General features: G+C 41.8%; 1 protein-coding gene across 8 annotated transcripts in view; it reads left to right on the forward strand.

Annotated features, from left to right (window-relative positions):
- LOC144786046 (kinesin-like protein KIF19) overlaps positions 1-13,778 on the forward strand; it is a 1,675,385-nt gene that overhangs the window by 1,332,512 nt on the left and 329,095 nt on the right. The window lies entirely within an intron of this gene.

Here is a 13,778-nt window from a genome sequence, read left to right on the forward strand (position 1 = left end):
TGAATCAACTGCTCACACATCTATGCACAGAGTCACACACCTCCCAGCCACTCCCACACACACTCACCCTCACATACAAATACTTGGGCAACCAATCATTAACCCATATAGCCAGTCATATAGCTACTAATCAACACATGCAGCAGCTTACACAACAACAGACATAATGATGCACACATTCAGACAGTTTAATCACTAACCTATGCATTCAGTAAAACACATTTAATCATTCACTCATACAGTCAGTTACGCACCTACTAAATCCTTCATGCAGACACTCATGCATACACTCATTCTTCCATATGTAAAACATATTTTAACTTTACAGGAACACACATACACTGGATGATGTCATCAGTGATGTCATCAGTGATGTCATTTGAGATGTCATCAGTGATGTCACTGACCATGTCATGAATGATGTAATATGTGACATCATTTATTTATTTTTGATATTTCTAAAGCGCAAGCAAATGCCCGTGGGCGTCTCGGCGCTAAGTATCTGAATTAATTACCCTAGGAGGAAGGAGCGGGATCTATTGATTAAAAAGCCAGGTCTTAAGTTGCTTACGAAAAGACCAGAGAGATGGGCTGGCTTTGATCACGTGAGGCAAAGTATTCCACAACTTTGGAGCTGACACCAGGAATCTTCTGTCACCCCATGAAACAGTTTTCGTGCGGGGGACCACAAGATCGATTAGGCAAGAAGAACGTAGTGTTCTAGACGGGCAGTAGGGAATCAGATTGTGGATGAGATGGGCAGATCCTAGATTGTGCATAGCCTTATACACAATGCATAGAGTCTTAAACTTTATTCTATTTTTGATGGATAGCCAATGTAGCTCTCTGATGGTATTCGAGGCGGATTGATGTTTGGGAATTTTTCCCAAAAGCCTGGCAGCTGAGTTCTGTATTATTTGCAGTTTGTTTAAGACTCCTTCTTGTGCATTGAGGAATAAAGCATTGCAATAGTCCAGAGTGGACAGTACTAGTGAAGTGACCAGGGTTTTACCAGCTTTATCTGGAAGAAAAGGGAGAATTTTTTTAATGAGTTTCAGTTTAAAAAAGGCTGAGGAAGTGATCTGGTTAGCATGTGGGTAAAAAGTTAGGCGGTCATCAAAAATGACACCCAGATTCCTCACCTTGCTAACAGGCTCAGGAGGGGGGCCTAGTGAAGATGGCCACCAATTGGAGGACCACTCCGGAGTTAGCGGTCCAAAGATGACTACTTCCGTCCTATCGGAGTTTAACTTTAAACAATTGGAGGCCATCCAACTCCCAATTGCTACCATGCCTGATTTAAGATCATCCGCTATTTCATAGCCATTATTCTTGATGGCTAGGACCAACTGTGTGTCATCTGCATAGGATGTAAGGCTCAACCCATAAGCCCGAATGACATTGGCTAGGTCCGACACATAGATGTTAAAAAGTGTCGGACTTAGGGATGAGCCTTGAGGTACTCCACATGGCAGAGACAAGGTGGACGAGTGAAAGGGTCCCATTGTGACTACCTGGGTTCTTTCAGCCAAGAAGGAGGCCAGAAGTTTGCTGGCAGTCTTTTGAACACCCATATTTTCGACACGGTCGATCAGAGTAACATGATCGACCGTGTCGAAGGCTGCTGATAAATCAAGCAGTATCAAGACTGCTGTGCCCCCAGCATCACGGATGAGTCTGATGTCATCCGCTGCTTTAATCAAAGCCGTCTCCGTCCCATGAAATTGGCGAAAGCCAAACTGGGTTTCATCAAGTAAATGATGTTGCTCTAAGAAGGCGGAGAGCTGTTTGTTCAGAGCTTTTTCCGCTATTTTAGCCAAAACTGGTAGGCTGGCAATAGGCCGGTAGCTCTTAGGTTCGTCCATATCAAGGTGTGGTTTCTTTAGAAGTGGTTTTATAAGGGTTTTTTTTAAGCTTTCAGGGTAGATACCGGTGCTAAACATAGCATTACATATGGAAGAAATAGCAGGAAGAACCACTTCTATGACCGGAAGTAGAACTTTGAATGGACATGGATCCAGTGCTGAACCTGATCTGATGGTAGATATTATTTCCATGACCTTAGAGCTGGAAATTTCTGCGAATCGAGAGAGAGTGGGTCCAGTATGTGAGTCGGGCAGCATGTTAGAAGGACTTTTGGCTGTTTTGGCAAAGGCAGAATAGATATCGTTAACTTTACTAAAGAAGAAACTGGCTAATGCATCACAAAGGGATTGTGAGGGGGGTGGGGTCAGATTGGAAGAGTAGCCGGCTAACTGCTTGGCGGTTTCATACAAGGTTTTATTTGAGTTTTTGGCTATCTCAATTCTGTGACTAAAAAATATTTTCTTGGCCTCATCAATCATAATTTTATATTTGGCAACTGTTTCTTTATATTTTATTTTAGGCTCCTCTGAGTAATCTTTCCGCCAGTGCCTCTCCCTTTGCCTGCACTGTTGTTTTTGTTTTCTTAAGGCTGCAGAATACCAAGGGGCCGATGAAGTAGATTTGTTGCGGGATTGTTGTTTGACCGGAACCAGCGAAGAAGCCGCCAAACCCACCCACTCATAAAATTGAGTGGTGGCAATATTAGGGTCGGTTGATAGAGAAGGGATGGAAGTGATTAAGGAAATTTCCAGGCTGGAGCTGTCAATATCATTCCACGCCTGGAATGCTTGATGGGTATTGAAAGGGAGTAAGGGAGCAACTGTATGATGAGGGGTTAGTGACGCCATGATAACATGATGGTCTGACCAAGTGACAGGGAGAATTTGAGAGACAAGTAAATTATGTGAGTTAGTGAAGATACCATCCAATGTATGGCCCCCATCATGCGTGGGTGAATTGACCAGTAGCGGTAAACCAAAAGTGGTCATATCCCCTAAGAACACAGCAGTGTCTTTGTCCTCCATTTTATCAAAATGGAAATTAAAATCACCGAGGACAGTGAAGGAACTGTTGAGAGCGGATGATTCCAAAATGGACCTGAGATCAGAAATAAATCCAATTCTTGATCCCGGTGGACGATACAAAAGGATCCCTTTAAAATTATCAGAGGGGCTCAAATTGACGGAGAATTGCAGGGCTTCACAGGATTGCAGAGGGATCGTGTTGGTTCTAACAGTGAACGAGTCACGTACAATAAAGGCGATCCCACCACCTTTCCTGCGTGATCTATCCAATCTGTGGATAGAGAATCCTTTAGGAATTGCAATTACTATATCTGGCTCGGACGAACTGTCCATCCAGGTTTCTGTCATAAATAACATGTCTAAGTTGTTGTCCTCCATCAGGTCGGCTATGTCCTGCCGGTGTTTCCCAAGCGAACGGACATTTATGAGGGCAAATGAAAAGGATTTGGATGAGTAGGACTTGGGCTTTGTCAGAGGGGAGGAGTTGACGTAAGAGGGAATCTGTGAATGACAACCGGGACAAGTTTGGGGAGAATCCGCAGCAAGTAGTTGCGGATCCAGTACAATGCATGACTGGTGTTGAGGGGGTCATAGACGCCTGAGCATGTTGGACGTATATGGTCCAGGAGAGTCTAAGCCAAGCGGACTTAAAAGACCAGGGGGACTGGCCCTCGGCCCGGGCCAGGCACGGACGGGCGCAGACGGGCCCGCCTTTGGCGCGCCGCCGGCGCGGACGGGTTGGTCTGTTGTTTTTATCCATCGTTTGGGGTAGGAGGAGGGTGGGACTAGCGATCAGCTAGACCGCCAGCCTTCCCCAGGCCAAGATGGCGCCTGAAGTAAGTAGAGTAAGTGACCAGCGCCTAATAGCAGCGGCGCTATGTCCAGTAGGCAGGTCAGGAAAGAACCTTGGGCGACACTAATCTCGCGCCAAGGTGGGGGCCGAAATTAAGAACTGCAATTTAAAATATTTACATTTGTTTAAAAAATCGTTATTTTTAGGTCAATAACGAAGCGCTATTCTAGAAAGGCACAAAAGCGCGCAGGGAGCGCAGAGAACCCCCGGCTTCCGCCTCAAGGGTGAAGTAAAACAAATATCATCAGCAGTGGATTGCGGGCGCGCGAGTTATAGTGAGTCCAACTAACTATAACGTGGGAATTTCAATGGTTTTGTATGAGTAAAATGTTCAGCTAACTATAACTGGTGTGAAACCTATGTTTTTTTTTAGTGAATTTCAAAGGTTTTTTAAATGCTAATTCCTAACTATAACAATTGTGAAACCTATGTTTTTTTTAGTGAATATATATATATATATATATATATATATATATATATATATATATATATATATATATATATATATATAGGTCAGGGGTGTGGCGATGGGGGCCTGTTTCTCACCTAGCTACGCGTGTTTGCACGTTGGGCTATGGGAGGAACAGGTCCTAGTCGGTCAGCACCATGATTTCTTTTCTTGCAATATTGTTTTGTATTTGCGTTACATTGATGATGTTTTTTTGATTTGGAGGGGTAGCGAGGAAGAGGCCAGAAAGTTTGTTGATTTGATTAATTTAAATACCGTTAATCTTAATTTCACGGCAAACTTTAGCACTGAGTCCATCTGTTTCTTGGATGTTGAGGTTATGGTGAAAGGAACTAGTCTCAATACCAAACTGTACAGGAAGCCGAGTGCAGGAAATACTATCTTGCACTCTAACAGCCAACATCCGGCACACTTAATTCGGAGCATTCCCTTCGGGGAAATGCTCCGAATAAGAAGAATCTGCAGCACAGATGCCGAATGCGCGGCTGCGCAGGAGGCATGCAGATTACGCTTCCTGGCTAGAGGCTACTCCACTGAAATCTTGAACAAGGCTATCTCACGTTCCAATTCTATGAGCAGGCAGGAGGCACTAATACCTAAAATGAAGAATGTCCAACTGAATAACGATGTGAATAAGGATGCTCAAATTTGTCCCTCGAGAGCTATTTTAACATTTAATCGACAACATGGGGCTCTTCGTAAAATTTTCTATAAAAACTGGAATTTGGTTCTTAGTGGCCCTGTGATCGGTCACATGATGGATACTAAGCCAACTCTTACTTTTAGAAGATCCCCCTCTATGTCCAAAGCTCTGGTCAGTAACACCTTAGAACCTAAGATTTCTACCACCTGGTCAGCACTGAAGAAGGGATTTAAGACTTGCCCCCAATGTAAGGCTTGCCGTTTCGGCAGCAACAGGACACATTTTAAAAGTCCTTTTTTCGAGCATCCTACTGCCATTTCCAAGTGGCTCACATGTAAAACAGAATATGTCGTTTATGTGTTGGAGTGCCCCTGTGGGCTACAATACGTGGGCAGCACCAAGCTGCCCGCCCACAAGCGAATACTCCAACACATACGAGCAATTTCTGGACATGACCAGAACTATCCGGTTGCCAGGCATTTTCAGGAAAAACATCTAGGGGTCCCTGATTCACTTGTATTCTTTTTAATTGATTGTGTTGAGGCGTCAAGGAGAGGAGGTGACCGTGAGGCCAAGCTCCGTCTCCTGGAGACTCGATATATTCTGGAATTCAACACCAAAAATCCAAATGGCCTCAACGACAGGGAAGACCTCTATACTTGCCTCTAGATTCTATTCATATGCCCATCTATGCCTGTCCGGATATTTTAACATTCATTGAACTGTTTCCTGCAAAATTGTTTCCTGTTGTAAATATGATGAATTTTTCTCTTTTAACCTCAGTATATAATTGTCTCTGATTTTAATTTTGGAATCATTAATGATTAATACTTTGCACTTTACTTAACTTTGCACTTTACACTATGCACTTTTATGTCTATGACTATTATCGTGACTTGCCCACTCGGGCTCAACCCAAAATGCTTATTTCTATTGTGTCATCATTTGTGCTGCTATCGGATATTTATTATTTACATTATTTGTAAATATTATATTTTTCTATATATATCGGAATATTTGGATTTTAACACTTCAGATCATACATAGATGAATTTATTTATCGTGTATATACTTATGGTAATGTTGTGTATTGATCAAGTTTTGCAAACTTTACATGTTTCTATCTTGTATTCATTAATTTGTTTATATTATTGGTTGTAAATATGTATATTGCTTAATCTTGAATCAATGGTAGCCCACTTGGGCTCTTATCCACCATTCCGTTATATTATTTGCAGAGAATCACGATATGAAGTATTTTCTTCATTTCTATGACACGATGTAATGCACTGTCACTTTAAATAGTCTAGCTCAATGCTTGCAGTTTGTCATGTGATAAAGCCTCCTTGGAGGCGAAACGCGTCATGGCGGCAGCGCTGGCTTTTACGAATTAAACACTGTTCACCAGCACTTCTTGGGTCGGCTCTTTGTTGCAGTTATTCGAACTTTTTTGTTTGGTGTGACAAGATTTGCCATATATATATATATATATATATATATATATATATATATATATATATGTTGTGTCACAATGTGATCCCAAACCATGTGAGAGCGCTCTGCAGTGTGTGCTCAGCCCAGGGGTCGGATCCTGACCCAGGGAAATTTTTTCAAACAAAGGAGGCGGCACATCAGGAATTAATTTAAGTCTTTTTATTCAAGACTTCACCCCACCAACGCGTTTCAGCCAACACTGGCCTTGCTCACGGTTGGTTAGTCCCTCTTTAGTGTTTGTTTATATACTATCCCACTTAGAGCCATTTAGGAGGCATTGTGGGATTTGTAGTTACAGTGTCCATTTGTGAAAAATAAAAATAAAAGAAAGACAATATTGTGCTTTTTAAATAACTGCACATTGGTGACAAATAGTTCACTGGGGCTGTATTCTTATCACAAATTCTTGGTATAGTACCCAAGTCCTAAAAGCATGTTCTTCATTGCTGTCTCAGTGTTCATAATTTCTGGTATAGTACCCCATTATCCTGACGAGAACACATTTACTATTCAAGATGAACGTGCAGATCTTCTCCAAAGTTCATCCCTTTCGGGTGTTTCGTTCTGAGTCTGACTATCATGCGAGATTTAATTTGTCGCAGTCTGCGAACCACATCACCACCTCTCTCCATTTTGTCCACCATCTTTACACCATAAAAATGCATTTGTCTCCAGTCTCCATTTTGGCAAATGCTCATGTGTTTTGCTGTCGCATACTGCATATTAGAATTTTTGACTGCTCGGATGTGTTCCAAGATTCGTTTTTTTAACATGCAAGTTGTACACCCCACGTACTTCAGTCCACATTTGCACTCAATGATATATACAACATTTTTCGAAGTGCAAGAGATCTGTTGTTCAATTCTCATTAGTTTTCCATCTGGTTCCTCAATCATTTTCATGCCTTTGCCAATTTTGCAAGCTTTGCAAGAGTTGCATGGTGTGAACCCTTTTCGTTGATTTTGTAGCCAATTCGTCTTCTGTTTCTCTTGAAAATAACTTCGAACCAACAAATCTTTAATGGATGTGTTCTTTTTGTACGTTATTTGCGGTGTTTCACCGAGAGCTGTTCCAATGTCTGGATCCCCAGACAGTAGGTGCCAATATTTTTTCAAAATGCGTGCAATTTTACCACTTTCCTTACTGAAAGTTGTGATGAATCTGGGAGGTGTGTGGGTTTCAGATTTTTTAGGCTGTTCCATTAGTGTTTGTGTTCTTGTTTTCAAATCAATCTTTCTTTTGCATTGTGTCAGCACGCTCTCTTTGTAACCTCTTACTCTGAATCTGCTTTTGCTCTCCTTTATCACTTTTTCCGCATCTGCCGGCACAGAGCAATTTCGTTTCAGGCGTGTAAACTCTCCATAGGGTATGCTTCGTAACAAGGATGTTGGATGGAAGCTTGTGCCGTGGAGCACACTGTTAGTAGCAGTTTTTTTACGAAAGAGAGTCGATTCCAGTTTATCATTCGATACATATATTTTGGTATCCAAAAAGTCTATTTCCGTTGTACTGGTGTTACATGTAAACTGTAGACCAATTTCATTTTGATTCAGTTTCTTAAAATAAGTTTGGAATTGATCATTTGTGCCATGCCAAATAATAAATAGGTCGTCGATATAACGCACCCACAATATTATTCGGTCCAAATCATGTTGATTCTCCTCATTCCACGCCACAGTCTTCTCCCACCACCCCATTGTGATGTTCGCATAGTTGGGAGATAGAGAAATGCCCATGGCCGTGCCACAGATTTGTTTAAATAACTGTTTGTCAAAGAAAAATACGTTATTTTTCAGGCATAAGTCAATCATTTTGATTAGCATTTGTGAATGTTCCAAATAATTAATGCTGCGTTGTTTCAGGTAGTATTCTACAGCTTGCATCCCGATCTCATGACGGATTGAAGTGTAGAGTGAGACTACATCGATGGTGACTAACAGATATTCTGGGTTCCAATCTACATTCATCAGTATTCTCAGAAAGTCCCCAGTATCCTTAATGTATGAAGGAAGACTTTGTGCAACAGGGGCTAAGAATTTATCCACATAGTTGGAAACGTTCTCATATAATGACCCACAAGCTGAAACAATTGGTCTCCCAGGAGGATGGTTCAAGGTTTTGTGAATCTTCGGGAGAAAATATATACAGGGTATTATTGGATGGTCAATTGTTAAATACTTTTTTTCATCGTCATCTATTAGACCTTTAGCATGCCAAGTTTCCAGATGTTTTTGTAATTCTCTCTGCATATTCACATATGGATTGTTTTCCAATTTCTGATAATTATTTTCTTGATTCAGTTGTCTCTGTGCTTCACATATATAGTCAGATGTTTTCATCAGCACGATGTTGCCCCCCTTGTCCGCTGGCTTTATAGTGATTTTCTCATTTTCCATCAATGTTTTTATGGCTGATACCGGATTTGAGGAACAGTTTTGAATCACTATTTGATCTGAATGGTACATCACTATCAGACACGGAATTGCTGGAAGAGCTACAAATAACAACTGATGAGAGACCAGCCACTGGCTTTAAAAGGAAATCTAGATATTATCCGATTTTATCTCCCGGCAACAAAATCGATCTCTTCGCAGAAGCAGTAACAAAAGAAATCGACAACCTAACCAAAGTAAGGAACAAAACGCGTGAAAATCTCACAAAATCTGAGCGAGCAGCCATAAAAACATTGATGGAAAATGAGAAAATCACTATAAAGCCAGCGGACAAGGGGGGCAACATCGTGCTGATGAAAACATCTGACTATATATGTGAAGCACAGAGACAACTGAATCAAGAAAATAATTATCAGAAATTGGAAAACAATCCATATGTGAATATGCAGAGAGAATTACAAAAACATCTGGAAACTTGGCATGCTAAAGGTCTAATAGATGACGATGAAAAAAAGTATTTAACAATTGACCATCCAATAATACCCTGTATATATTTTCTCCCGAAGATTCACAAAACCTTGAACCATCCTCCTGGGAGACCAATTGTTTCAGCTTGTGGGTCATTATATGAGAACGTTTCCAACTATGTGGATAAATTCTTAGCCCCTGTTGCACAAAGTCTTCCTTCATACATTAAGGATACTGGGGACTTTCTGAGAATACTGATGAATGTAGATTGGAACCCAGAATATCTGTTAGTCACCATCGATGTAGTCTCACTCTACACTTCAATCCGTCATGAGATCGGGATGCAAGCTGTAGAATACTACCTGAAACAACGCAGCATTAATTATTTGGAACATTCACAAATGCTAATCAAAATGATTGACTTATGCCTGAAAAATAACGTATTTTTCTTTGACAAACAGTTATTTAAACAAATCTGTGGCACGGCCATGGGCATTTCTCTATCTCCCAACTATGCGAACATCACAATGGGGTGGTGGGAGAAGACTGTGGCGTGGAATGAGGAGAATCAACATGATTTGGACCGAATAATATTGTGGGTGCGTTATATCGACGACCTATTTATTATTTGGCATGGCACAAATGATCAATTCCAAACTTATTTTAAGAAACTGAATCAAAATGAAATTGGTCTACAGTTTACATGTAACACCAGTACAACGGAAATAGACTTTTTGGATACCAAAATATATGTATCGAATGATAAACTGGAATCGACTCTCTTTCGTAAAAAAACTGCTACTAACAGTGTGCTCCACGGCACAAGCTTCCATCCAACATCCTTGTTACGAAGCATACCCTATGGAGAGTTTACACGCTTGAAACGAAATTGCTCTGTGCCGGCAGATGCGGAAAAAGTGATAAAGGAGAGCAAAAGCAGATTCAGAGTAAGAGGTTACAAAGAGAGAGTGCTGACACAATGCAAAAGAAAGATTGATTTGAAAACAAGAACACAAACACTAATGGAACAGCCTAAAAAATCTGAAACCCACACACCTCCCAGATTCATCACAACTTTCAGTAAGGAAAGTGGTAAAATTGCACGCATTTTGAAAAAATATTGGCACCTACTGTCTGGGGATCCAGACATTGGAACAGCTCTCGGGGAAACACCGCAAATAACGTACAAAAAGAACACATCCATTAAAGATTTGTTGGTTCGAAGTTATTTTCAAGAGAAACAGAAGACGAATTGGCTACAAAATCAACGAAAAGGGTTCACACCATGCAACTCTTGCAAAGCTTGCAAAATTGGCAAAGGCATGAAAATGATTGAGGAACCAGATGGAAAACTAATGAGAATTGAACAACAGATCTCTTGCACTTCGAAAAATGTTGTATATATCATTGAGTGCAAATGTGGACTGAAGTACGTGGGGTGTACAACTTAACTTGCATGTTAAAAAAACGAATCTTGGAACACATCCGAGCAGTCAAAAATTCTAATATGCAGTATGCGACAGCAAAACACATGAGCATTTGCCAAAATGGAGACTGGAGACAAATGCATTTTTATGGTGTAAAGATGGTGGACAAAATGGAGAGAGGTGGTGATGTGGTTCGCAGACTGCGACAAATTGAATCTCGCATGATAGTCAGACTCAGAACGAAACACCCGAAAGGGATGAACTTTGGAGAAGATCTGCACGTTCATCTTGAATAGTAAATGTGTTCTCGTCAGGATAATGGGGTACTATACCAGAAATTATGAACACTGAGACAGCAATGAAGAACATGCTTTTAGGACTTGGGTACTATACCAAGAATTTGTGATAAGAATACAGCCCCAGTGAACTATTTGTCACCAATGTGCAGTTATTTAAAAAGCACAATATTGTCTTTCTTTTATTTTTATTTTTCACAAATGGACACTGTAACTACAAATCCCACAATGCCTCCTAAATGGCTCTAAGTGGGATAGTATATAAACAAACACTAAAGAGGGACTAACCAACCGTGAGCAAGGCCAGTGTTGGCTGAAACGCGTTGGTGGGGTGAAGTCTTGAATAAAAAGACTTAAATTAATTCCTGATGTGCCGCCTCCTTTGTTTGAAAAAAAAAAATATATATATATATATATATATATATATATATAGGTGCACTTCCATGGCGGAGCCAAGCCGTATGACATTTTCTGAACCCTCTTTGCAGAAGAACGGAGCACACTCACAACTGAAATGTAACCTTATATGATTAGTTTCTATAAGCTGGAACAAATTGATAGATGTACTATGAAACAATTTTTCCTAGAGGATATGATTTTGGATGCCTAGAGAGGATGAAATTGTCCTCGCGTGGTAGTGGCACTTACTAATTCTGGTAATTAGTTATATGTGATGTACCAAACTATAGGTGCTCAGGGGAAGATGGGTCATCCGCCCTTCAGCTTAAGTGATTCAAGAAGATCACATTACTAATGTACCACAGGCCCGAGCACACATATAATATCATTTACATCAATGTACAGTAATCTCAACCACCACAATAGTATATAACATATGTCTTTAATGTTCCTTCTTCTGTTGGTCCAGCCAGCACGTGTTTCGTCACCTGGGAGTGACCCACAACTTCCTCAGGGCTGATTGACCTTTAGTTTGCACGGTAGGGCTTTGAGCCGGTTATACTTCCTTCCCAGCCAAGAGGGCGAGGAAAATGATATTGGTATTGTGCACTTCTAATCTTCGTTCTTTCAGTGAATGCTAAATCCGTATGAGTGGACAATAAATATTCGTAGAAAATGTTCTATCCTGAGTTCAGGATCACATGTTAGTACTTTCGTACTCAGACGTATATCCGCGTCTGTCCACCGGCACCCCTTATGATCGTCATCTGGGCGGAGCCGATCATCAACAAGAGTGACCAAGCACTCATTGACTCATAGACATCAGCAACGACCTCTGGTGCCGGCACTGCTGTAACCTCACCTCCTCTCCTGTAAGGACTGAAGCCACCCCCTGTCTGCTTCCGCACCCAGCATCACTTTGCCCTAAAGCAAGGAACTGACACTACTATGTGCCACTCGACATCGCAGCTCCCTGATGCCGGAAAGAGCCTTTGTTTGTTTTTCTAGAGGTACTGTCCTGTGAGAGTCTAGCTGTAACTCCGGGCCCGACGATGCGCTCCTCGCACGTGGGCTGTACCCAGGGAACTCTTTTGTGCGTTGAAGCGATAACTCCTGTATGGGTTATCTGTTGCCAGAGACACTTGAAGCTAAACCTATTTTGGAGTAACCGTAAAGCATATTCGTACTGTGGATTTTTGTCGTTAAGGTCTTGTGTTAAATATATAAAGTTTACTTATTCTTGATACATCCCGGTGTGGTGACGGTTTGTATGGGTTCATCTATATTACTGTATGTGTTCACAAATGCTTAACAGTTAAGCCTGTCTGCTCGTGCCAAGCTACCAAGGGGTTGAGCAGGGGTTATCTTCAGCGTGTAACTCCCTTGCCCTGACATAGATGAAATGTCCCTATTTGACAAAGGTGCATACCGTTGCCAAGTAGAGACTCCGGGTTCTAACATTGGTGGTCAGCGGTGGGGTTTGGACTTGCATTGGTGATGCATGTGCAGTGATTGGTGAACACTACTAGTGAGTGCAGATGAAAACGCGACCACATACTAAGTAAAATTACTTTCCGTTGGAATCGCCTATTTTTTGCTACCATGAGCCGACCAGTGTCCATTGCATCCACGGATCTCGAGTTGGAAGAAGAGAGGTTGGAATGTTACAAAGTCAAACGGCTAAAGCAATTTTGCTGAAAATTGAAGGTTGCGACTCCTGGTATCTCCAGGAAGGAGGAGTACCAAAGGCACTGAGGGCCTGGGTTGAAGCACGAAATGCACCCGCGCCGGCGGTGGAACCAGCTGGGGATGGAGAAGGACAGCCAGGTGGACCGTTGATTCCAGACAGGGCAGGGGTACCGTCCCCGCCTGCCAGTAGCACCTCTTCCAAGGGCCTGTCTCCCACAGAGTTGGAGGACAGGGAGAGAGATCGGAAGCACAAATTGGAGATGGCCAAGCTCTCGATAGAAGGTCAGAGGGACCTAGAGAATAGCTGGGTGAGAGAATGCGATTGGAGCATGAGTGAATGTTGAGGGAGTTAGAGATCAAGGCGAAGGGTTTAGAGCTCAATTCCTCTGGTAGCAGCGCACCGTCTGTGCCTGCAGAAGGTTGAGTCCACATTCCAAAAGATGTGATAAAGGAATTTCACATATACAACAAAGGGAGGAACCAAGAGGGCTATTTTTAACGGGGTCCAGTGTATAGGCCCTGGAGCTATATCATCAAAGAAGGATACACTGTTCCCTCATTAGGAATGAGCAGAACCCCAGGGCCTGCACTTTAGTATGCTGTGGAAGGTAACACTGCCCTACCACAGCGTGTAGCACTGTTATAATTAATTTTTCTTGGTCCTGACGAATTGCATAGAGAGCATGAAACATGTTGACCATTAGGTAGAACCTACACTGCTGGATCATTGCACCATAGTGTACTTTCACCTCACTG

The sequence above is a fragment of the Lissotriton helveticus genome, chromosome 10, assembly GCF_964261635.1.
Source record: "Lissotriton helveticus chromosome 10, aLisHel1.1, whole genome shotgun sequence".
Classification (NCBI taxonomy): Eukaryota; Metazoa; Chordata; class Amphibia; order Caudata; family Salamandridae; genus Lissotriton; species Lissotriton helveticus.